Here is a 25069-nt window from a genome sequence, read left to right as displayed (position 1 = left end):
TTTAGTCTAAATCCAAAGTAGGAAAGAATTTTGTGACCAAGTGGGGGTCAAATATTTTTCTCAATCAGAGAGCAAGGCTCAAGGATGTTGGCAGAGATGACCACAGCCCATAAGCAGAAAGGAAAACCAGGACCCTAAACCCAATGAGAAGGTAGGGGAAGCAAGTTTAGAGAGGAACTGATAATCTCACCGATCATAGCAGCAGCACCAATTTAAGTTCACTCAGGGTGGAGTCTTGAGTCATAGGGTTGTGTCCTGGACCAACAGGATTGACGGAAAGGAGCTACAGTAGTCAAATCAATCTACCATAGACCACAGGTATCTTCGGAAAAAGATTTTGCACTCTGTAAATGCATCCACATTTTATGCTTTTATAGTTTTGTTTTTTTTTTTTTTAAATCAGGCTTTCCTTACATTTGTTAGGAAATTTTTTTTTTTTTTTAAAATTCCTGTCTCGCCGGGCGCGGTGGCTCAAGCCTGTAATCCCAGCACTTTGGGAGGCTGAGGCGGGTGGATCACGAGGTCAGGAGATCGAGACTATCCTGGCTAACATGGTGAAACCCCGTCTCTACTAAAAATACAAAAAACTAGCCGGGCGTGGTGGCGGGCGCCTGTAGTCTCAGCTACTTGGGAGGCTGAGGCGGGAGAATGGCGTGAACCCGGGAGGCGGAGCTTGCAGTGAGCCGAGATCACGCCACTGCACTCCAGCCTGGGAGACACAGCGAGACTCCGTCTCAAAAAAAAAAATAAAAAAAATAAAAAAAAATAAAATTCCTGTCTCAACTGAACTAGAAGTTTTGTTCTTGTTCTTGTTTATTATTATTATTATTATTATTATTATTATTATTATTATTTATTCTTGCCTAGGTTTGGAGAATACAGAGATCCAAGTACCCTAGCTTCTGTCTGGGTGGAATGTTCGTGGCCACCGGGGCAACCAGGGGAGCTAGTGAGGTTGGAACAATGAAATAATCCCTGGGAATGGAATTGCTGGGGATGTAATTCTCTTTCCTTTCTACTTGAACAGTTCTTTCACCAGGAAACAAAGCAAGGACATAAGAAAGGAAAGAAAAGAGACAGGAAGAAGAGAGGGAAGGAGAAAAGGAAAGAGGAAAGAAGGGCGAGAGGGGCTGGGAGGCAGGAAGGGAGGGAGTGAGGGAGAGAAAGGAAAACCCAGAAGGCATTACCTTCAAAATGTACACTTATTTCCTTCCCTTCTCACCATTATACTTATCAGGTGTCAGCTGGCTCTATGGGTGACCAGTTCTTCATACTGCAGGACACACATGCTGATATTGTTTGGGCAAACTTATCCTGAGGGTATGATAGATTTACCACTCTGGGAATACATATTTGGAATGAAGATAAAATCATCTTCCAACCTGCCCTGTGACAATCTCATCTCAGAACTTCAGATCTAAGCAGGTGATTAAGGTCTCCCACCAGGCAGGCTGAAAAACTATTTAGAAACCTGAGGAAGGTGGAACAGTCTACATTCATTTAGCAGTCTCTAACTCAGTACCCACAAAGGCAGTATATGTGTCGGCCTTACGTTTTGTTTGTTTGTTTGTTTGTTTCTTTGGGATTGTTATCTGCAAAATCTGAGTGCTAACCTAATGTCCTGGAGATATGCCAGGTGGAGGGTATTCAGCCTAAGCAGTAAGAAAAATAGTCTAGCACTGGCTCTTCTCTCTCTAGGCTCTTAAAAAAGGAATTCCAGACAGGGCTTGGGGGCTTCCCATTAAAGTTCTTAGTACTTTGCACTATTGAAATGGAAAAATGTCCTGACATGGCACAGAAATGGCAGAACACTGGAACCAGGCTAAGCCAGACCAAGCTGAGTGACACACCTTTTCAGTAACTGAATTACATAGCTGCTTCTTCCCCAGGAAGTCTGATGACTACCAGGCTCACCTGGGTTGTGATTCCACACCATCCCGCCTGGCCAAGGCGTTAGATGAGGACTCATGCTTGACTAGCTCTTAGTGGGAGAAAGATGAGGCACCAGATTTATAGATGAAGGAGGAATCTCCCCATTTTCTTTAGGCTTTCCTTCTCACTGGTAGCACCTCCAAAAGGATTTACTACCATCTTTTCTGAACCTTTGGGAAGGGAGTTTCTGGGAGATTCTAACAGTACTTCTCTCTCATTTTTACTGGTCAAAACCTAACAGGTAGCAACGGCCGGTGCTGATGCCTAAAATGAAAGTCTTCCAGGAAAGAAGAAATGGCATTTTTTTCTACCCAAAGATGAATGAGCAAAACATGAGTTCAATTTCCTCTCCATCCATTCCATCTAAACCCCCACCCTACAAAAAGTGAAGGTGAATACTGCAAACGGGACACAACTTCCTCACCTCTGTCTAGTGTGAGTGAGGAAGAAAACGAGGCTAAGGAAAGAAGAGACTAGGGAGAAGAGTCACAGTAGACTGTTATACACTGAATGTCTGTGTCCCCTCCAAATTCAGACATTGAAGCCCTAACCCTCAATGCGATTGTATTTGGAGATAGGGCCTTTATGGAAGTTAATTAAGGTTAACTGAGGTAATAAGGCTGGGACCCCTGATCCAATAGGATTGGTGTCCTTATAAAAATAGACACCAGGCCGGGCACAGTGGCTCACACCTGTAATCCTAGCACTTTGGAAGGCTGAGGTAGGTGGATCACCTGAGGTCAGGAGTTTGAGACCAGCCTAGCCAACATGGCGAAACCCCGTCTCCACTAAAAATACAAAATTAGCCAGGTGTGGTGACAGGTGCCTGTAATCCCAGCTGCTTGGGGGGCTGAGGCAGGAGAATCGCTTGAACCCAGGGGCCGGAGGTTGCAGTGAACTAGAATCATGCCACTTCACTCCAGCCTGGGCAAAAGAGTGAAACTCCGTCTCAAAAAAAAAAAAAAAAAAAGACTCCAGAGAGCTCTCTTCCTATCTGTCATGTGAGGACACAGTGAGAAGGCTGCCATCTCATAAGCCAGGAAGACAGCTCTCACCACAAACTGACCCTGCTAGGGTCCCAGATCAAGGATCTGGGACTTCTAGCCTCCAGAACTGTGAGAAAATACAGGAAGGTTTGAGTGGACAATGAATGAGAAAACATAGCCATTATGAAGATTAAGGTTTCCCTTCGACAAAGGTGGCAAGGCAATTAAATAGGGAAAAAAATAATCTTTTCAACAAATGGTACTGGGACAAGTAGTTATCCACATGCAAAAGAATGAAGTTAGATCCCTTCCTTATACAATACACAAAAGAACTAGAAATGGATCACAGATCTAAACGTAAGGTCTAAAAACTACAAAATTCTTTTTTCTTTATTTTTTGAGACGGAGTCTCTCTCTGTTGCCCAGGCTGGAGTGCAGTGGTGGAATCTCAGCTCACTGCAAACTCTGCCTCCTGGGTTCACACCATTCCCAGGAGCTGGGACTACAGGTGCCCGCCACCACACCCGGCTAATTTTTTGTTTATTTATTTATTTATTTATTTATTTATTGAGATGGAGTCTCACTCTGTCCCCCAGGCTGGAGTGCAGTGGCGCAACCTCAGCTCACTGCAAGCTCCATCTCCTGGGTTTACACCATCCTCCTGCCTCAGCCTCCCCAGTAGCTGGGACTACAGGCACCCGCAACCACACCCAACTAGTTTTTTTGTATTTTCAGTAGAGACGGGGTTTCACTGTGTTAGCCAGGATGGTCTCAATCTCCTGACCTCGTGATCCGCCCGCCTCGGCCTCCCAAAGTGCTGGGATTACAGGCATGAGCCACCACGCCCAGCCCTTAAAAGCTATAAAATTCTTACAAGTGAATCTTCATGACTTGAGGTTAGGCAGTGATTTCTTAGATAAAACACCAAAAGCACAAATGACAAAAGAAAAAGTGGATCAATCTGAACTTTAAACTTTGTGCTGCAAACAATGCCATCAAGAAAGTGAAAGGACAATCCACAGAATAAGAGAAAATATTTGCAAATTTTGTCTGATAAGAAACTTGTATCCAGAATATATAAAGAACTCTTATATTCAACAATGAATTACACACAAATAATACAATTTTTTTAAAGAACAAATTATTTGAATACACAAGAAAAGATACTCAGTATCATTAGTTATTAGGGAAATGCAAATCAAAACCACAATGAGATACCACTTCACACTCATTAGGATAATGGTAAAAACAGAATAGCAAGGCTGGGCACAGTGGCTCATGCCTGCAATCCCAGGAGTTCGAAACAAGCCTGGGCAACATGGGGAGACCCCCGTCTCTACAAAATTAAAAAAAAAAAATTAGCCAGGTGTGGTGGCACGCGCCTGTAGTCCCAGCTACTTGGGTGGCCAAAGTGGGCAGACCGCTTGAGCCTAGGAGGCTGAGGCTGCAGTGAGCTAAGATGGAGCCACTGCACTCCAGCCTAGGTGAGAGTGCAGACCCTGTCTCAAAACAAACAAAAAAACAAAAAAACAATAACAAATGTTGGCAAGGATGTGGAGAAGAACTCTCGTACATTGCTGGTGGGATTGTAAAATGGTACAGCTACTTCAATTTATAGGAAAGGTCCAGAATAGGCAAATTTGTAGAAACAGAAAGTAGATTCATGGTTACTTAGGGCTACAAGGAGGGTTAGGGAAGAATAGGGAGTGACTGCTATTGGGTATAGGGTTTCTTTCAGGGGGAACACAATATTCTAAAGTTAGATTGTGATGATGATTGCACAACCCTATGATTATACCAGAAAACATGAACTGTATACTTTAAATGGATGAACTGTATCATATATAAATTATCATGGCTTCCTTGGCCCCAGCAGTTTTTGAGCAAGCTGCTTTCTCCAACCAGTTCCACACAGAATTCATGTGGTGATTCGCTCACTAAGAAAACTTTTCTAAAGCTTGCATACGTTAGCAACGCTGATGGCAGTAGGAAAAGGAGCTCACTGGGTCATGAACTATTCTATAAATTACAGAAGCTGGGATTTCAGGAGCTTCTGGAGAGAGAGAGCTCTGTGGTACAATACCACAAAAGGTGGCAGAGATGGCATTTGAGACTAGTGCTGAAGGGCACATGCTCAGGAAGAAACAACCCTACCTGGAGGTGAGAAGAGTCCAACTCATGGTAATATGTATGATATACTTAAATCAAAAGTTCTGCACGTAGCAAAGGATGTCAGCTTTTGGCTATTGGAATAGGATGTTGAGGAGGGTGGCACAGTTAGTAGATGAGAAGAAAGTTTCTCTTATTCTCAACATCCTTTTCCTTTACCCTTTTCTTTTCCAGCAATAGTTGGAGCTGACCACATTATTCAGGGAAATAGAATAGGGAAGAGGATTTAAAGAAATATAGGTAGTAATAAGGCCCAAGGAAGGGGAAAGGAGTTCTACCCACAGACAGAACTTAGTGGGGAAAGAGAATATAATTTCTAACCAAACCTCAAGCTTTTCCGAAACTTGAACTAAAAGCTCCAAGAGAGCAGGTACTAAATTTATTTTGCTCACCAATATTTTGTCCAGTTTCACTGTAAGTAGCTTTTGCTTCTGGAGATCCAGAATCACTAGCTATCCTCCCAAGTATGAAAATAAAAATTAAAATGTTTTATCCTCATCCCAGGAAAAAAGGTGGCTCAGATATGAACAACTGTCCTCCCAAAGAAGGAGCAAAAGTTGACACTGATGACAATAAAGCTTTTCTTCCTCTTAAGTCATATCAAGAGGCTAGAGGAAAGCTTTCTGGCATTCCTTATTTAAGTAATCCAATACCTTCTAAAAGTAAGCCTAGGTTTTGTTTGTGTGTTTGTTTGAGGGTGGGGAGGATGAGGTGAGGCATGGGGGAGTGTGCTTTACTCTGGTACTGGGCCTCTAAAGCCACTGAATTAGAAAGTCCCAAAGGGGAAGGAAAAATAAATAGACAACATCATAGTAAAGAGAAATTGCTAAAGCCAGCCACAGTGAGGGACGGCACTGTGCCCAGTGCACCTTTAAGAGCAGGAATCTGGGCCACCCTCCAATGCAATTTTCAACTTCTGACTGCAGAAGATAGGGGTCACTTATACAGGCTGAAGCAAAATGAAGTGGACAGACGGAACAGTAAGGATGAACAGTAAACTGGCTGGGGATTTCTTGGTCCATTTTAAATTTATTCTTTCTGACTCATGACTCCGCAAAGCAGCTCTGTTTTCCCAAGTGCCGGGTGGTTGTTAACTGAGACACATAGTTAATGCCGAACTTGCATTAAAGATAAGCATGGAAATGTTCCTTTAACAATGTAGGCAATATAGCTTAAGAGAAAATGTGGGCCAGGCACGGTGGCTCTCCCCTATAATTCCAGCACTTTGGGAGGCTAAAGTGGGAGAAGTGCTTAGCTCAGGAGTACAAAAATAATTTTTTTTTTTAATTAGCTGGGCATGGTGACATGTGCTTGTTGTAGTCCCAGCTACTCAGGAGGCTGAGGTTGGAGGATTATTTGAGCCAGGGATGTCAAGGCTGCAGGGAATCATGATCACACCACTGTGCTCCCCAGCCTGGGTGACAGAGCAAGACCCAGTCTTAAGAAAAAAAGAAAAAAGAAAAAGAAAATATGGATTCCTCCTCATATCCAATACAAATCTAAAGCAAATCCTCCAAAATGCAACCTCCCATGGACAGAAGCATCTACAAGTCTTTTATGAAACAATAAATAAATAGTTTCATTCAGAAGCTCAGAACATGGTGATTGTTTCATTACTAAGATATCTGAAGGAAGCAGGCTATCTCTAAAAGCTACTATGTACATCTTTCAGGCAGAACAGAGAAAAACAAGCAAAAGTTGTTTTTGTAGCTCTCATTCCAAGGAAGGAGGGAACATCACTGGTATACTCAATACATACATATATATATATGTATATGAAGATTCTTAAAGATTTCACCCTAAAACTACTCCTATAAGACTACCAGATTTACATTAAAGAGTCTGATTGTGGGTGAATTTCTCAAGCTTAGTAAAAAATTTGGATCTTAAGCTCCAACCTCATTAAGACCTGTAGCCCTGTATTTTCAAATGCTTACTAAACATTTACACCTGGATGTCTTGCTTTTGTTTACCTGGATTTCTTCACATAGAATGTTATCACCACTAAAAAGCCTAAGTCATCTTCTTCCTTGAAGGCCCAGTTAAAATACCACTGCTTCCCTGAACAACATGGTTCATACAGAAAACAGCAAGGCTTTAGAGAAAGGAGATCTGAAAAAAATCTGGATTCCTCCACTTATTAACTGTGTGACTTTGGACAAGAGATCAACCTCTCTGAGTAGTAGTTTATTTGGTTGAATTTCATTTCCAAAACTTTCCTCTCTGTTTTCCTGCATACCATCTAGCCCTAAAGATTTTTTTCCCCCCCAAAGCAGTTTCCCTTTTCCTAGACCAGTCCAGTGATATACTACTATGCAATATACTACAGAGTATGTTCTCAGGTATCTGGGACTAAAGACAAGAAAACCATCATATTCGTAATTGCTTTTACCTGGGAAACCTTTAGGCATACAGGTAAAATACAAACTTCTGAGAAGGGGTAAAGGTATGATTGAGTGTATGTGGCAGTAGTTAAAATGGTTCATCTGAGGCTGAGTTATTTAATATTAAACTAATATTTCTTTCACCTTCAGAATTGCCTCACAGACTCCTATTTCATGCAGTACTAAGCTTCCTTCTTCATAGAGTCAATGAATCTTCAGCCCATCCAATTCAACAACAACAAAAAAAGCAATTTCCCTTGATGCCTGTTAACAGAAATGCATTACAAGCCTCAGAGACTCTGCTGATTAACATTAAACAAAATAAAATCTCAAGTAAGAATACCTTCTAACTTTTTCACTTTGAAACTATCTAATCAAAACATCAGCAACTGACCTGTTAGGATTATCCTTCTAACTTACCCCCTAAGTTTTAGGCCTTAACCCTTTCAGGACCATTATTTCCCTCCATAAATTATAATACTGTCCCTGTGGCCATTCTTTTCAGGACCAAAGACACAAAAATGGAACCCTAGTATAAAAGGCATTTTGACAACCACCAGGAAGGATGAACTACTGACCAGTGCATCTAGTTGCTTACTTTACCCAATGATCCAATTATATAAGCTGGCCTAAGTAATTGCTAAAGAGAATTTTTTTTTTTTTTTTGAGACGGAGTCTTGCTCTGTGTCCCAGGCTGGAGTGCAGTGGCGCGATCTCGGCTCACTGCAAGCTCCACCCCCTGGGTTCACGCCATTCTCCTGCCTCAGCCTCCCGAGTAGCTGGGACTACAGGCGCCCGCCACCACGCCCGGCTAATTTTCTTGTATTTTTAGTAGAGACGGGTTTTCACCATGTTAGCCAGGATGGTCTCGATCTCCTGACCTCGTGATCCGCCCACCTCGGCCTCCCAAAGTGCTGGGATTACAGGCTTGAGCCACCGCGCCTGGCCAAGAGAATTTGATAATGTAAATTTATTGGTTGAAGGGAGTGGAACAGAGAATGTGTATTATTGACTACACCTTAGCAACCCTCATATTTTAACCTGCGAATGATTTGAGTCAGCATTCCTCTTGATTTCTGGGTGAGAAACGCATGTCATACCAGGTAACGTATTCACTGCTGACTATATTTTCATCTAGCCTCTGCATTAGGCAGATGAAGGTTCACAATTCATTAAACTGGAGGGAAAGAGGAGAAGTTTAATGTGCATGAAATGTACAGGCACACAGCCTCAGGGGCATTTGTTATTTTCTGGAGCTGTGTGCATGACTGCGCAGCATGGGTTTTCTACCTTGATGCATGACTTTGCCCGATGTAGGTTTCCACCTCATCACCTGTTGGAAATTAAGCAACTGGTTATAGCTATTTTGCTTAAGAGTTAATGTCTAGTTACTATGGCCCCAAACCATAGATTTAAGCCAAGTAAGATGTCATGGGCTTTACACTTTGGCTAAATTATCTACTCTAGCACTGCCATAAGAGACAAAAGGAATTTCTTCTTGCTTTAGACATCAACCTGACATTTTTCACTGTTGTCACAGTTACAATGAGTGTAAATGGAGAAGAATGAACCACAAGTGTTGAAAGAACCACAAAAGTCAAATGGACCACCTACATTTCCATAAAAGGCATCACTTAATCCATTCCCCTTATAATTATGTCTACTTTTTATTAAATCTTTCAATAAATGAAAAGAGGCTCCAAAACTTTCCTAAACATAAAACACCTACAAGATTATCCTATCGTTGCTCAGATCCATTACTCTGTGCTTCCGACTACCTTACTCTGTTCTCTAGTGGCAGGTCCGAAGTTACTGGCAGAGTTCCTGGGGCTACAGAATGAAAACCTTTGGAATTGGTTTGGCCCTGGATTTCCTATTTCCAGAAGTAACGCTCCTCTACACACTCAGAAATGCCAAATGAATCTAAAGGGACAAAATAGCCTATGAGAAAATGTGTATTATATTTTCTGTCCCTTTTCAGGACATAAGAAAATCCTAATACATACCTAAGAGGAATTCTGAAGCAGTGGAGATAAGTTCAAAACCCTAAAAATTGATCTAATTTTGATTAATGGTGAACATTCCAATCCCTTGAATATGAATTAAGAACTTTTTAAAAACTGGCATGAGACAAAAACTTGAAATATTTTAATTACACCTCATTCCCATTAGCCCAATTTATTAACTTATTATAAGACACTTAAATTTTAAGCATGGGAGAGCAAGAAAATGAGCAATTGACTAGTCTTCTTTTCCTGTCACTTCAAAAATAAAGGCGAATTGGCTGGTCACAGTGGCTCATGCCTGTAATCCCAATACATTGGGAGGCCCAGGTGGGAGAACTGCTTGAGGCCAGGAGTTCAAGAGCAGCCTGGGCAACATAATGAGACCCCCATAGCTACAAAATTTTTTTAAAAATTAGCCAGCATAATGTGCACACCTATAGCCCTAGCCACTCGCAAGGATAAGGCATGAGAATTGCTTGAACCCAGGAGTTTGAGGTTACAGTGAGCTGTGATCATGCCACTGCACTCCAGCCTGGGCGACAGAGCAAGACCCTGTCTCTAAAAATAAAGGGAAATTATTTTAGTGGATCACATGCTAGACTGAGGAAGGAGGGAAATATTCTGTGGATCCCATGCCAGTAAGAGAAAAAGAGCCATATGAATCATAAACTAGACTAGATGAGCCATACATATACCTCAGTGGTGGTGGAGGAGGATCTCATGTGCACAAAGGAGGAAGAAACCTGTCAAGATTTCTCAGTGGTCCAGTATGGGCCATATGGATTCCATACTAGATAGCAGTGGTCCTGATGTTCACATACAGGAGAGATGAGAGAGTGGGCCATATGGATCACATACTGGTTTTCAAGTACTCCAGGAAAAGAATGAAATTAAAAGACACGGAAACAGGCTTATACTCCATCCCAGGGGGACCTTTTAGAACTCCTCAGGAAAGGCAATCAGCAAGTCTGCCAAAGTAATTAAGCAAACGAACATTTACCATAAAGCCCACATCAGTTAAGTGAACAAAGATGAATCTTATTACAGTGCACTGTCAGCTCTGAGCCTGCAGGTGCTACCACTGAGATGCAGCATTACTTGGCCCTAGCTGCTCACCCACCCACTGTGACAGAGAGCTTCGCCCTTCTTGTCAGCTCTGAAAAAGCAGGCTGCTTTCACCTGCTCCGGCAGTGACTTACGCTGCTTTCAGAGAGACCCTCACAGAGATGGCTTCCTATAAGAAGCCTGGGTGTGGATACTGTGGCAGGTGGTAGGGTTGGCTACAGAAGGGAGGCTTGAGAGGTAGAGAGGATGGGAGAAAGCAGGGGGTCTGGATAGCAGTTGTCAGTGAGGTAAAGAGAATGGGATAGTTTGGTAAATCAAGAAGTAAATAAAGAGTAAACAAGCTGCCCAAAGTATTGAACCATTCTGCCTAAGTGAAGTTGATAGTTTCTCTCTCTGAAAAGGGAAGAAGTTAAAACTTCATCGCAAAATAGTTTCTCCTCAGGGAAAGAAGTATTACTAGGGAACATCGCTTTTCTAATGTTAATGGCAGCCTCAACATCAGCTTATTAATGAGTTAGCACCAAAGCTAACAGGGTCAGATTTGTTGAGACCTAATCAGTATCTATTATTTAACAAAATCCACTGCTTGCTAGAATAAATGAATACTTATCAACTATCCTAAGATTTACAAATGGCACCTGAATCACCTTTTGGCCCTATTTCTTTCTGCAAATAATTTTGAGAGTCAAAATGAAAGCCCCAAATTGACCAAATGCCAACCAACTACATCAGGGACCCAGAAAGCTTTTATTCATCAGAAACTCTCACAAGGGGAAGGCTGTAAGAGTAGCTGTGAGACAAATTCAAAAAATCATATGACTAGTTTAAAAAGCCAAAGGCCATATGTCTATTATTCAGAGGAATAGATATATGAATAGGCAGAAGTAGGTAAGGTCCCTGTGTCCAGAAACCAATACATCTCTAACTCACTATGGAGAAGAAATCCTAAAGACATTGCTGGGAGACAGATATGACCAACCAACTGAAAAAATGTCACTTGTGGCACTTCTGGGCTGGGCTTGTGACAGAAACTGATGTTGGAGGTCTCACAGCAGATGCACGCACAGGCACTCATACGTGCACACTTCTCTTCAGGTCTAGAACAAGAGCAAGCAAAGAGCTGTGGTAGAAAGTGATTAGCAACCGTACTTTCTACCACAGCTCTTTGTCTGCAACAGGGCCTGCAGTTTCCTTACATTCAAAGGCAGTGGGAGGTGGGAAAAGGAGGGGAAACTAGATGACTGCTACTCAGAACCAAGCAGCGCTGCCCAGGAGAGGACTTAATGGGAGGATAAATTTGGGGTCTGATTCTTTGACAGCACCTCCAGTAACAGCTAGTAAAGCAGGGGGTGAGAGCCAGCTCCAAACATTCATCATAATAGTGCAACAAGATGAAGGTCTTTAGGGGAGAGTCGATGAGATTCCAGAGTAAGAAAATGAAGCCCATGCGGAGGGTGAGGCGGTTGGCTCTGGCAGATTGTCTCCACAGGAGGCTGATATAATTGTTTTATGCTCACAAAGAGGTTATTAGCTGCCATCTCTCCAATATACCAGAAAGAGCAGTAAGTTTTCTTGCTTCTGAAAGGTGATGCTACCAGAAGAAGAAATTTAGTTTTAAAGTAATTAAATAACTTTGTTTATGCTATAAGCACTGTTTTAGAAAGAGAACTTCTTCTATATTTTCTCCATCCTTACTCTGCAAATTGACTGCTTTCTCATATAGTCAAGGAATACTCTGTCCTTAGAAGGAAGTTCTACAGTATCTGAAGCTAAAGGTTTGCCAGCACTGCCAGTGATTCTTGATAATTCAGTTTGTTTGACAAATGTATGAATACCTATCATGCGCAGGCACTATGCTAGGCAATGAAGGATGTGAATAAAATAGATCCCAGAGATCAAGGAGTTCATAGATGGAAAAGACACACACCACAGACAGATAACTTCATTATGATGTGGTAAAGGCTAAGGCAGACAAAGAGTAGATAAAAGGTATTATGGAAGCACAGAGGAAGGGTGCTTAGCCCAATCTGTGGGCTTAGAAAGGGCATTCTGAAGGACAGGGTGCTTGAGCAAAGTCTCGAAATATGAATTAGTTTATAATTAGGCAAGGAAGGGTGAGAATGTGCAGGCATTTTCTCACAGGGAAGGAGACTGATACCGAACTTTTACTAAATCAAACAAAAGAAACCTAACTAGTTAAAAATTAGGTTCATGCATTCAACAAACAGTCAAATTTTTCTAGTAAACTAAAGAGAAAAGTTATAGCTTCCTTTCCCAGTGTCTCATGTTAAATATTTTCCATCTAAGGGGAAACAGGACAACTTTTGTGAAAGCCACAAGACCTCTGCCTGTTGGGGTCCTATTTACACCTGTTTGCTCAGTACTGACTCAAAGATGCTCATGGAGACAAACTAGGGCAGGTTCTGTACCTCCTCTCCCCTAAACTAAATGTAAACACAAAGCAGTTTTCTAAGTTCGAGGCAGGCCTTTCAGGCTCCCATGGGAGTAGATGGGTCTCAGCTGTGCTGTGCCCACCCCTCTGCGGCTGTCAGTCTCCAGCTGGTGATGCAGCTGCTCCACTTAAAGCCACACTGAAGCCTGCAGTCTCTGATCTCCACCAAACCATACTGAAGACACTAAATGGTTTGGCTTTGCAGCTGCCTGTTATAAGAGTGTCCTTGGTTCTCTTTTGGCTTATAAGATTAATAACATACATTTGGGAAGGTCCTCAGTGAGAAACACAAAAGAGAACCTTTAATGCCACGAAGAGCCTGAGCAAACACCTTACTGCCAAGAGGAGTAAGGCATCCAAACACGTACACCAGTGGCACGTGAAACAGCCCCAGAACATACAGATTCCCTCAGCAGGGCCTCTAGCTTATATAAATGACAGCACCACACCACTCAGCCAGTGAGGAGGTTTTTTTAAGGCAGCCTTAAAATCCCTTATAATTCAGTGAATCTGCAAAGATAAAAATAGCACTAATTGCTTTGACTTGTTACTTAAAAAAAGAAAGAAAAACAATGCATAATGCTATCAATAATTCACTTCAAAGTGGCTTTAGTTCTCTCAAAGCCCCATTTTGGATAATTAAAACCTTTCGGCCGTCTTCCTGTTACTATGGAGGGAACTGGAAGTCAGTAAATTCTACAGTGTTGGGATTAAAAAAAAAAACTCAGCTGGCCGGGCACAGTGGCTCATGCCTGTAATCCCAGCAGTCTGGGAGGCCGAGGCAGGCAGATCACGAGGTCAGGAGATCAAGACCAGCCTGGTCAACATGGTGAAACCCTGTCTCTACTAAAAATACAAAAATTAGTTGGGTGTGGTGGCACACCTGTAGTCCCAGCTACTCGGGAGGCTGAGGCAGGAGAATTACTTGAACCCGGGAGGCAGAGGTTGCAGTGAGCTGAGATCGCGCCACTGCACTCCAGCCTGGGGACAGGAGAGACTCCATCTCACAAAAGAAAAAAAAAAAAAAAAAAGGAAAGAAAAGAAAAGAAAAAACAACTCAGTTCATCACTGAGAAAGGGAACTCTAACAATTTCAAAGCATACTTCCTGGCTATACTAGGTTAATCCAGGAGCTATTAAGACTATATTTCCTATTGTCTATTAAGATCTGAAGCAGACTTTTATAATGGGACTCCACAGACACATTTGGGAAACATAATCAGAGGCAAAGTCCTATAGGACTTCTTAGGCATCTCAATATCCATTTCTCTAGCTTAGGGCCTCAGGTCAGGTGATGACTCTGGAAGACAATGATGGCAATGTAAAGGCCTTGGAAGATTAAATCATTCATTCTGCTAACCATCTATTCACTCAACACTTAGCATAACATATTGGATTGTGCTGGGGCAAGAATTACAGAAGTAAAAAAAGTCATGGTCTCTGTCCTTAGGAGCTCACCATTTAGTGATGGACAGACATGTAAACAACCATACCACAATGTGATAAATGCTGCAAGAGAGAAATGCACAAAACCCTTTGGCAATGCAGGTGTGAATCATTCTGTCTCAAAGAATCCAGGAAGCTTTCAAGAAAGGTTACATCTGGGCTAGATTTTGAAGCATAAACAGAATTTTGCTAGGTGAAAACTGAAAAGGGAAGACATTCTAGGTAAAAGTATGTGCAGAGGTATGAAATTTGAGACTCTATATGGCCAAGTCTAATTGGGACAGATCTTAGGACAGATGGGAGAGTGACGACAAATAAGGCTAGAAAGGTAGGTTGGGATCAAATGTCATGCAAAAAGGTCTGGATATTATCCTATCCCTATCAGTGATGGGGAATCAAGCAAAACTTAAAATCTGGTGGTTTCCTAATGCAATATTTCAGATGTACGAAAAGGTGCAAAAAAGAATATGCTGAATGCTCATATACCTACCATCTAATTGTAGAAAGAATTACAACTACCTTTTAAACCCTCCATGAACCCCTTTTTGATTGTTTATCGGTCCACTTTTCCCGGAGTATCATTCTTATACAAAGGTTTACCCTTTGACTAAATACAAATGTGTCTCAAAATAACATATCACTTTGTGTTCTTAAATGTTATATACATGTTATATTCTGCAACTTACTTTTTAATGAATATTATATTTGTGAGACTTACTCTGATTTGTGTAGCTCTAGTCCATCTTCAGTGTTGTACAACATTCCATTGTATAAATATACCACAATCCATTTTCCTGTTCATAGAAATGTAACTGGTTTCCTTTTGTTTTTTCTTTTGGTATTTCTTTTGGATTAATACTGCAATCAATGTTGTTGTTTATATATCCTTGTTTGAGAAAGTTTCTCAAGGAAATGTACCTAGGGGTGAAGTTACTGGGTCATAAGGTTTGGGCAACTTTGACTTTACTAGCTGTTACCACACTGCCCTCAAAGTGATGCTGCTAACATATACTCCTACCAGCAGTGTAAAGACCTATGCTTCTGAAATCCAACCTGTGCCTGAGTAAACTGAATAGTGGCTGCTATAAGAAAAAGTTTGAAGGAAAAAGAACAGTTAGGAGGCTCTTGTAACATGAGAGATTATGATACCTTGAAATAAAATAGTGGTTGTAGCATTGGAGAGGAAGAATTTACTTGAGAGATATTTAGAAGGTAGGGCTGAAAGGACCTACTGACTGGGTAGCAGAGAGAGAATTTAAAGTAACTGAGATTTCTACTTTAGGCAACTGAACAGATGATGATACCACTAATTGGGATGGTAAACATAGAAAGGAAAAGTTCTTAAATTGTAGGGGGAGGACAATAAGGCATTTTCTTTTGAATGTCAAATCTGAAATACTTGTGGGACCTCTGGGTAGGGTATGAAGTTCAAGAGGCAAGACCATGCTGGTAATAAAAACTGTGAAGCCTGTTCACCTAGGCAGCTGTGAAGAATCAGATATGCAGCTTCAAAACAGTTTAGGGCAAAATAAACAGCACTTCCTACCAGTTAACAACAGTTTCTCTATTCTAGGAAAAAAACAGTCACTTACATGCCCCATGATACAAGGTACCCTCTCCTTGAACTAATTCTTTATCTGACTTTCCACCTCTCTAGACTAAGGCCTTCAGTTTAAGATGGAACAAGCAGGGATGAAAGAAGACAGTTTCTTTTTTTTTTTTTTTTTTTTTTTGAGAAAGAGTCTCGCTCTGTGGCCCAGGCTGGAGTGCAGTGGCCCGATCTCAGCTCACTGCAAGCTCCGCCTCCCGGGTTCCCACCATTCTCCTGCCTCAGCCTCCCGAGTAGCTGGGACTACAGGCGCCCACCACCTCGCCCGGCTAGTTTTTTGTACTTTTTAGTAGAGACGGGGTTTCACTGGGTTAGCCAGGACGGTCTCGATCTCCTGACCTCGTGATCCGCCCGTCTCGGCCTCCCAAAGTGCTGGGATTATAAGCTTGAGCCACCGCGCCTGGCCAAAAGAAGACAGTTTCATAACACTAGACCTCAGAGAGCTACCAAACTGTGCTTTAAATGTCTCCCAATGATGACCTGACATCCTGTTTGATAAAGGTAACAAGCTTTGGTTCCTTTAAGTGTATCCTACTTAGATACAGTTATAGATATAATTTGCTTATATTGTGAACTCCTTGCTCTTCTAGATCTATGGAAAGGTATTTTTTTAAGCAAAAGAAAGTATTTACTGAGAAGTTATAGTGAATACATCTTCATTTTCTTCCTAATTTCAACAAAGTGTGAATAGAAGCTCAGGAACTGGGATAACAGTTTCGTGTTTTTTTGTTTTGTTTTGTTTTGTTTTTGAGACAGGGTCTCACTCTGTCACCCAGGCTGGAGTGCAGTGGCTCAGTCTCAGCTCACTGCAACCTGTGCCTCCAGGGTTCAAGTGATTCTCGTGCTTCAGCCTCCCAAGTAGCTGGGATTACAGGCATGCACCACCACACTCAGCTCATTTTTTTGTATTTTTAGTAGAGACATGATTACACCATGTTGGCCAGGCTGCTCTCAAACTCCTGACCTCAAATGATCCAACCACCTTGGCCTCCCAAAGTGTAGGGATTACAGGCGTGAACCACTGCGCTGGGCCAGGATAATAGTTTTGATTCCACAGTTTCATCCTAGTGGTATACAGGAATAGCTGGGAATCTATTACACTACCAGTGTCAGGCCTATTTTTCAGCAGTAACCAATCTTGGAAAATGCAAGGTTAAAACCAAGAGTAGTATTCTAATAAAACAATACGTTGATTTCTCTATTTTTAGAAATCAAGTATAGGAAAATAGTGGCTCTAGAAACCAGGCTAAACCCAGCTCCCATGCCACACTTCAAGCCCTGCAGTAACAAGTCAACCATCCCCACCCCTTGCCTTACAGTGTGAGGATTTTTCAGCCAATCCGTCATATCTGATCTTCTTCTAGACATGTTCTGTAGTCACCAGCCACATGTAGCTCCTAAGCATCTGAAACATGGCTAGTGCAACTAAGGAACTGAATTTTACATTTTATTAATTTAAATGAAAAAAACTAAAGTAGTTTAAATTTTGTTCCACTAAATACAACTGTATTGTTTTGGCAGGATATTTCACTTTAACTGCTGCATTGTATAAGATATTATTGCTGTATTACAGTACATGTGTTGGGCACATGTGTTGTTTCTAGTAATGCATGTAAATACATCATCAATCTAGTTGATGTCAATGGATTCAGTTAAAATGACTTTACTTTTTACATATTAATTTAATAACGTAATATATTTACTTAATATTTTATGTGATAATATGAGTTATAGCACAGTTTCTCAACATGAGCACTAATAACATTTGGGGCTACTTTGTTGTTCCGGCTATCCTGGCACTGTAGAATGTTTAGCAGCATAGCTGGCCTCTACCTACTATATGCCAGTAGTATATCCTCCTTTCTCCAAGTTGTGACAGTTGAAATACAGCAAATGTCCCCCAGAGGGTAAAATCATATCAGTTGAAAACCACTAAGTTACAGTTATGATTACATAAATAAAAATTGCTAATTAAAGTACCATTGTGGTTGTTTTTTTTTTTTTTTGAGACGGAGTTTTACTCTTGTCGCCCAGGCTGGAGTGCAGTGGTGCGATCTCAGCTCACTGCAACCTCCGCCTCCCGAGTTCAAGTGATTCTCCTGCCTCAGCCTCCCGAGTAGTTGGGATTACAGGCATGCACCACCATGCCGGCTAATTTTGTATTTTTAGCAGAGATGCGGTTTCACCACGTTGCCCAGGCTGGTCTTGAACTCCTGACCTCAGGCGATCAGCCCACCTCGGCCTCCCAAAGTGCTGGGATTACAGGTGTGAGCCACCACCCCGGCCCTACTATTGTTTTAATTATAATTAAATTTTGTTTCTAGTTTTAAAAAGTAAGTATTGAAAGATTTTTAAATTTAAAAGTGAAGGCACATTATTGACACAGAATTGAGTAGAAATGCAGAAGATAGTACTATGTTCAGAACAGAAAAGAAAAAAAGAGACCAGGGCCAGGAGCAGTGTAATCCCAGCACTTTGGGAGATCAAGGCAGGCAGATCACTTGAGGCCAGGAGTTGGAGATCAGCCTGAGCAACATGGCAAAACTCCATCTCTATTAAAAACACAAAAATTAGTCAGGTGTGGTGGCGCATACCTGTAATCCCAGTTTCTCACAAGGCTGATGCAAAAGGACTGCTTGAGCCTGGGAGGCAGAGGTTGTAGTGAGCCGAGATTGCACCACTGCACTCCAGCCTGAGAGACAGGAGTGAAACCCTAAACCCTGTCTCAAAAAAAAAAGAGACCAGAGGAAGGCATGTTGGAAGTTTCCTCTTTTTTTTTTTTTTGAGACACAGTCTCACTCTGTCCTGAGGCTAGGGTGCAGTGGCACAATCACATTTCACTACAGCCTCAACCTCCCCAAGCTCACATGATCCTCCTGTCTCAGCCTCCTGAGTAGCTGAAACTACAGGTGCATGCTACCCAGCCCAGCTAATGTTTGTATTTTTTGTAAATATCAGGTTGCCCAGGCTGGTCTCGAACTCCTGGGCTCAAGTTATCCTCCTGCCTTGCCCTTCCAAAGTGCTGTGATTACAGGAGTGAGCCACTATGCCCAGTCTCCCATTTTTCATGACACAATTTTTAAACATTGCATGCCTGTATCAAAACATTTCATGTATCTCATATATATACACCTATTATGTACCCAACAAAATTAAAAATTAAAATAATGTTTTCATATTGATTATATGTTAGAAGAATAATATTTTGGGTACTTTGGGTAAAATAATTATTAAAAATTAATTTAATCTGTTCAAAATTACAGTTACATGTGACTCACAACATATTTCTATCGAACCATGCTATGCAGACCTTGTTGCAGATGTTTTCCCTGTAACTTGTCTACCTGCTCTTCCTGTGGCCTTCAATGTAGGAAATCAATACAGTGAAGCGGCCCTGGCAAGTCAGAAACACTGGAGAATGGAATTTTCTTCAAAATGCCTAGTCCTTGGTGAATAAATGCTGTCTCTAACCATCTGCTGCTGACACTTGAAGAAAGAATTACAACCAAACTGACCTTCATCTCGGAGATTTGCTATCAAGGGGGAACAAGCTTCTATTTCCAACACCTGTGGTCTGATAACCTAGCTACTCCAAATGTAGCTTTCCAGCACTGAACTGGGAGAATAAATATTACAGTTAGTATTTAGATGATTTAGATTGTGTTCTTTGCCACCATTTACCATATACACTCTGAATTCTTGAAAAAAGAACCTAAAATCTCAAGGTGGGCTGGGCACAGTGGCTCATGCCTGTAATCCCAGCACTTTGGGAGGCCGAGATGAGCGGATCACTTGAGGTCAGGCGTTCGAGACCAGCCTGGCCAACATGGCAAAACCTCATCTCTACTAAAAACACAAAAATTAGCCGGCCATGGTAGCACACACAACTGTAACTCCAGCTACTTGGGAGGCTGAGGCATGAGAATCACTTGAGCCTGGGAAGCAGAGGTTGCAGTGAGCTGAGATCGTGCCACTGTACTCCAGCCTAGGTGAGAGAGTGAGACTCCATCTCAAAAAAAAAAAACAAACCCAAAACCTCAAGGTGTAATACAAGGGGATGATTTTCTCACAATCCAGGTCAAGCCCAAGCCAAGTACACACACATTCAGTTCTTTTTTTTGGTTAATAAATGAGAATGTGGGCCGGGCACAGTGACTCATGCCTATAATTCCAACACTTTGGGAGGCCGAGGTGGGTGGATCACCTGGGTTCAGGAGTTCGAGACGAGCCTGGCCAACACGGTAAAACCCCATCTCTACTAAAAATACAAAAATTAGCCAGATGACGTGGCAGGCGCCTGTAATCCCAGCTATTTGGGAGATCGATGCAGGAGAATCGCTTGACTCGGGAGGCGGAGGTTGCAGTGAGCCAAGATCATGCCACTGCACTCCAGCCTGGGTGACAGAGTGAGATTCTGTATCAAAATAAAAATTAAAATTAAAAATTAAAAAAAAAGAGAGAGAAAGTGATCAATGCTATAGTTCAAGTCCTCAGAAAATGAGTGTATGCATACATTTCTGGGTAGACTTTCAGGGGATTTATTGACACCCTATAAGCTGTCAGTGGGTACCAGGCTGCAATTCTCTGCTCTGCTGTCAAACATAATGAAACCTCCCACATAAAAGGAGTGAAGGCTCTGGGAAGAAATGGTTGATTCCAGGTCTGGAGCAGGAAATGTAGATGATGATCCTGCGACATCTTGTGCCAGAAAGCAAGAAGGCTAACAAAGACTACCGGAGTCTTGTCAAAAAGACGTGAGCTGGACACAGAGGCTTGTACCTGTAATCCCAGCTGCTCAGGGGACTGAGGCAGGAGGATGGCTTGAGGCCAGGAGTTCAAGATTAGCATGGGCAACACAGCAAGACTCCATCTCTAAAAAATAAAGATAAAGTAGCTGGGCATGGTGGTGTGCACCTGTAGTCCCAGCTACTCAGGAGACTGAGGCAGGAGGATCCCCTCAGCCCAGGAGTTCGATGTTGCAGTGAACTATGATCACACCACTGCACTCAAGCCTGAGCGACAGAGCAACCCCATCTCTAAAATAAAACATAAAAAAGACATGAGTCCAGGTGCAGTGGCTCATGCCTGTAATCCCAGCACTCTGGGAGGCAAGGCAGGAGAATCATTTGAAGTCAGGAGTTCGAGACTAGCCTGTCTAACACAGTGAAAACCCATCTCTACTAAAATACAAAAATTACCTGGGAGTAGTGGCGGGCTCCTGTAGTCCCAGCTACTCAGAAGGCTAAAGTAGGAGAATCACTTGAACCCAGGAGGCGGAGGTTGCAGTGAGCTGAGATGGTGCACCTGCACTCCAGCCTGGGCAGCAGAGCAAGACTCCAACTCAAAAAAAAAAAAAAAAAAAAAAAAGACATGGAATCCAGTATAAATGCACACCCATGAATGTCCAAAGAAAATGATTCGAGCACGGCTGGGCGCGGTGGCTCACGCCTGTAATCCCAGCACTTTGGGAGGTCGAGGCAGGTGGATCACAAGGTCAGGAGTTTGAGACCAGCCTGGCCAACATGGTGAAACCCCATCTCTACTAAAAATACAAAAATTAGCCAGGCGTGGTGTTTGGTGCTTGTAATCCCAGCTACTCATGAGGCTGAGGCAGGAGAATCACTTTAACCCGGGAGGTGGAGGTTGCAGTGAGCCGAGATTGTGCCACTGCACTTCAGCCTGGTGACAGAATGAGACTCCATCTCAAAAAAAAAAAAAAGCGTTTGAGCACAAGAATAGTAAACTGAAATACATAACATGCTGAGTTCATGATACTAAAAAAGAGAAAAATTTCATTAGACACCATTTCTGATTGGTTTTTGTATGTCAAACTTGTATCCCACAACTTTGCTGAATTCATTTATTCTAGTAACTTGTAGACTCCATCAGGTTTTCTAAATTGACAATCATGTTGCTGCAAGTAAAGACAGTTTACATCTTCCTTTATAATTTAGATGGCTTTTATTTCTTTTTCTTGCCTGATTGCACTGTTTAGAACCTCCAGCATAATGCTGAATAGAGGTGGTGACAGCAGACATCCATCTTGTTCCTAATCTTAGGGAAAAGCACGCAGTCTTTCATCATTAAGTATGACAGCTTGTAGGTTTTGCACAGATGCCCTTCATCATACAGAGGAAGCTCTCTTCTATTCCTAGTATGCTGAGAATTTTTATCAGAAATGGATTCTGCATTTCTCAGATGATGGATAAACAAAAACCTGAAGTCAAAACACACTTCCATATGTACATATTATCTATAAAAGGATACCAAAGACAGGGAAAAAAAGGAAATATTTATTTATTTATTTAAATTTTTTTTAGAGGCAGGTTCTAGTTCTGTCACCCAGGCTGGATTGCAGTGGCACATAGTTCACTGCAGCCTTGAACTGCTGGGCTCAAGGGATCTTCCTGCCTCAGCCTCCTGAGTAGCTAGGATTACAGGCATGCACCAGTACTCTCAGCTAAGCTTTTATTTTTAGTAGAGATGGGGGTCTCACTATGTGGCCCAAGCTGGTCTTGAACTCCTGGGCTCAAGTGATCCTCATGCCTCAGCCTTCTAAAGTGCTGGGATTACAGGTGTGAGCTACCACACCTGGCCAGGAATTCTTGGTCTAGGAGAAAGCTCTTGGTTAAAAGGACACATAGAAGGAAGTACATTCTCTCCTCTCTCTCTCTCTTTTTTTTTTTTTTTGAAACAGGATCTCTCTCTATTGCCCAGGCTGGAATGCAGTGGTGCCACCACAGCTTGCTGCAGCCTCAACCTCCCAGGCTCAAGTGATCTAACCATCTCAGCATCCTAAGTAACTGGGATTACAGGTGCACGTCACATACCCAGCTAATTTTTAAAATGTGTTTGTAGAGATGGGGTCTTGTATGTTGCCAGGGCTGATCTCAAACTCCTGGGCTCAAGTGATGTTCCTGCCTCGGCCTCCCAAAGTGCTGGGATTATAGGTGTAAGCCACTGCACCAGGCCCACATCAGTCTTGACCAGAGCCAAAAGCCCCCAGATTTTAGTGGGCAAACGTCCTCAGCAGACCTGTTTGGTTTGGTGCATAAAGTGGTCCCCTTCTTCTCGGAGTTGCCATGACTACACAAAAGGGAGGGAACACTTCAGAAACTTTCCAAGTGCAAATAATGGGTGGTAAACAGTGGTCTGTCATCTCCTGGAGCTTTTCAAAAGAGCTATAATGGAAGTATAGCTATTCTGGTCACATTCTAACTCGGGTACAGCAGGATTGTACCCTGGCCTTCAGCTGTTCCTCCAAAGTCTTAATTGCAATGGCATTCTACCCTATGAAACCTTGCCACGTGGTAGTACTACCAATGTAGGTCAGAAACTAAGGACACAGGGTTGGTACACAGGAAATAAACAATAAATAATTAATGACTAATTAAGTGTTGGCCAAGATGGACCTTCATTTCCCAGCTGGATGAAGTGCTGTGTATCTACTATGAATAGTCAGTAAATTGGGCTGAAGGGGCATAAAAACACAGGATTAAGATATGATACCCAAGCCGGGCATGGTGGCTCACCTGTAATCCCAGCATTTTGGGAGGCCAAGGCAGGAGGATCACGAGGTCAGAAGTTCAAGACCAGCCTGGCCAACATAGTGAAATACCGTCTCTACTAAAAATACAAAAAGTCAGCCAGGTGTGGTGGCGGGCACCTGTAATCCCAGCTACCCAGGAGGCTGAGGCGGGAGAATTGCTTGATCCCGGGAGGCAGAGGTTGTGGTGGGCCGATATCTTGCCACTGTCTGCGCAACAGAGTGAGACTCTGTCTCAAAAAAAAAAAAAAAAAAAAAAAAAAAGATATGATACCCTGCTAATGTAAACCGTTATCTCACAGTGTTTTATTATCACCTGTTTACCCAGTCAAAAACTCAAAATGGGCCAGGTGCGGTGGCTCATGCCTGTAATCCCAGGACTTTGGGAGGCTGAGGCAGGCAGATCATCTGAGGTCAGGAGTTCGAGACCAGCCTGGCCAACATGGTGAAACTCCATCTGTACTAAAAATACAAACATTAGCTGGGCATGGTGGCAGGCTCCTGTAATCCCAGCTACTTGGGAGGCTGAGGCAGGAGAATCACTTGAACCTGCAAGGTGGAGGTTGCAGTGAGCCAAGATCACGGCCATTGCACTCCAGCCTGGGTAACAGTGAAACTCCATCTCCAAAAAAAAAAAAAAAAAAGCAAACTTACAATGTCATCTTATAATTTATTTCCCTATTAAAACTTATTTTTAAAAGCTTAATTGCAGCTTTTTGTTACGTTCTAGACTCTGCAATTATTGGTAAACATGATAAATATAAGAAAATAACAAACTATTTTACATAGATGGCTATTTGAGAGTCTCATTTCTGATTAGTTTAGTTCAACTCTAACCAAAATGATTCAAGTCCTGCTGCAATAGTAGACTTCATCTAGTATATCTGCATTATTTATCATACTAGGAGGAGGAGAAGGGACAGAATTTTCTAAAAAGGGATACGAATCAGTATGAGGTTTTAACAGATGGGGTCTTGGCTGAGAGCCACAGCAGCCTCTTCAAGTCCAGTGCTGAAAATCATTCAGCTGAAAGACCCAGGGACATTTGTTTAGCAAGTCACTTAGGGAATCAGCATCTTGCTAAATGTAATCTACCCGGTCTGAACCAAAATGATGGCTACACATCTGCTCAAAGTAGTCAGCAGTGAGCACAATAAGCTGCAGCCACAGAGCAATATTCAATACTATTGCTGCAGGTAATGCAATACTACTACCACTATGTATTCCTCCCTCCTGAGCAACTGAATAGAGATAGTTTGGCATTTGGGAAGGTTATTTCAAGTTGACCATGAGAAGCAAACACTGTATACACACAGTTCAGATCACTGGAGACATGGGAGAACGGGAGTAAGAAGGCACAGTAGCTGTCTGCAATAGTTTAGCGTTCATGGTTCACCTATCCCTGGGTCCCTGATATTGTGCAAATCTGCCTTACAAGCCCATAGTGTGATGAAGCTTTTTGTTCCAGTCTAAGT

At 42.2% G+C, this 25069-nt stretch overlaps 1 protein-coding gene and 1 long non-coding RNA gene across 5 annotated transcripts in view; one reads left to right on the top strand and one right to left on the bottom strand.

Moving 5' to 3' along the window:
• Positions 1-25069, bottom strand: part of ARMH3 (armadillo like helical domain containing 3) — a 223436-nt gene that overhangs the window by 51990 nt on the left and 146377 nt on the right. The window lies entirely within an intron of this gene.
• On the top strand, positions 1287-9111 carry LOC105478361 (uncharacterized). 2 transcript variants are annotated; one of them, XR_003017278.2, is made up of 5 exons: positions 1287-1425; positions 2174-2323; positions 4951-5078; positions 7622-7804; positions 9012-9111. It is a non-coding gene; the product is annotated as an uncharacterized lncRNA (long non-coding RNA). The 2 variants fall into 2 exon arrangements; XR_003017279.2 differs by lacking the exons at positions 7622-7804; positions 9012-9111 and adding an exon at positions 5592-5748.

This window comes from Macaca nemestrina, chromosome 9, assembly GCF_043159975.1.
Source record: "Macaca nemestrina isolate mMacNem1 chromosome 9, mMacNem.hap1, whole genome shotgun sequence".
NCBI lineage: Eukaryota > Metazoa > Chordata > Mammalia > Primates > Cercopithecidae > Macaca > Macaca nemestrina.
This window is presented reverse-complemented; position numbering and strand designations above follow the sequence as displayed.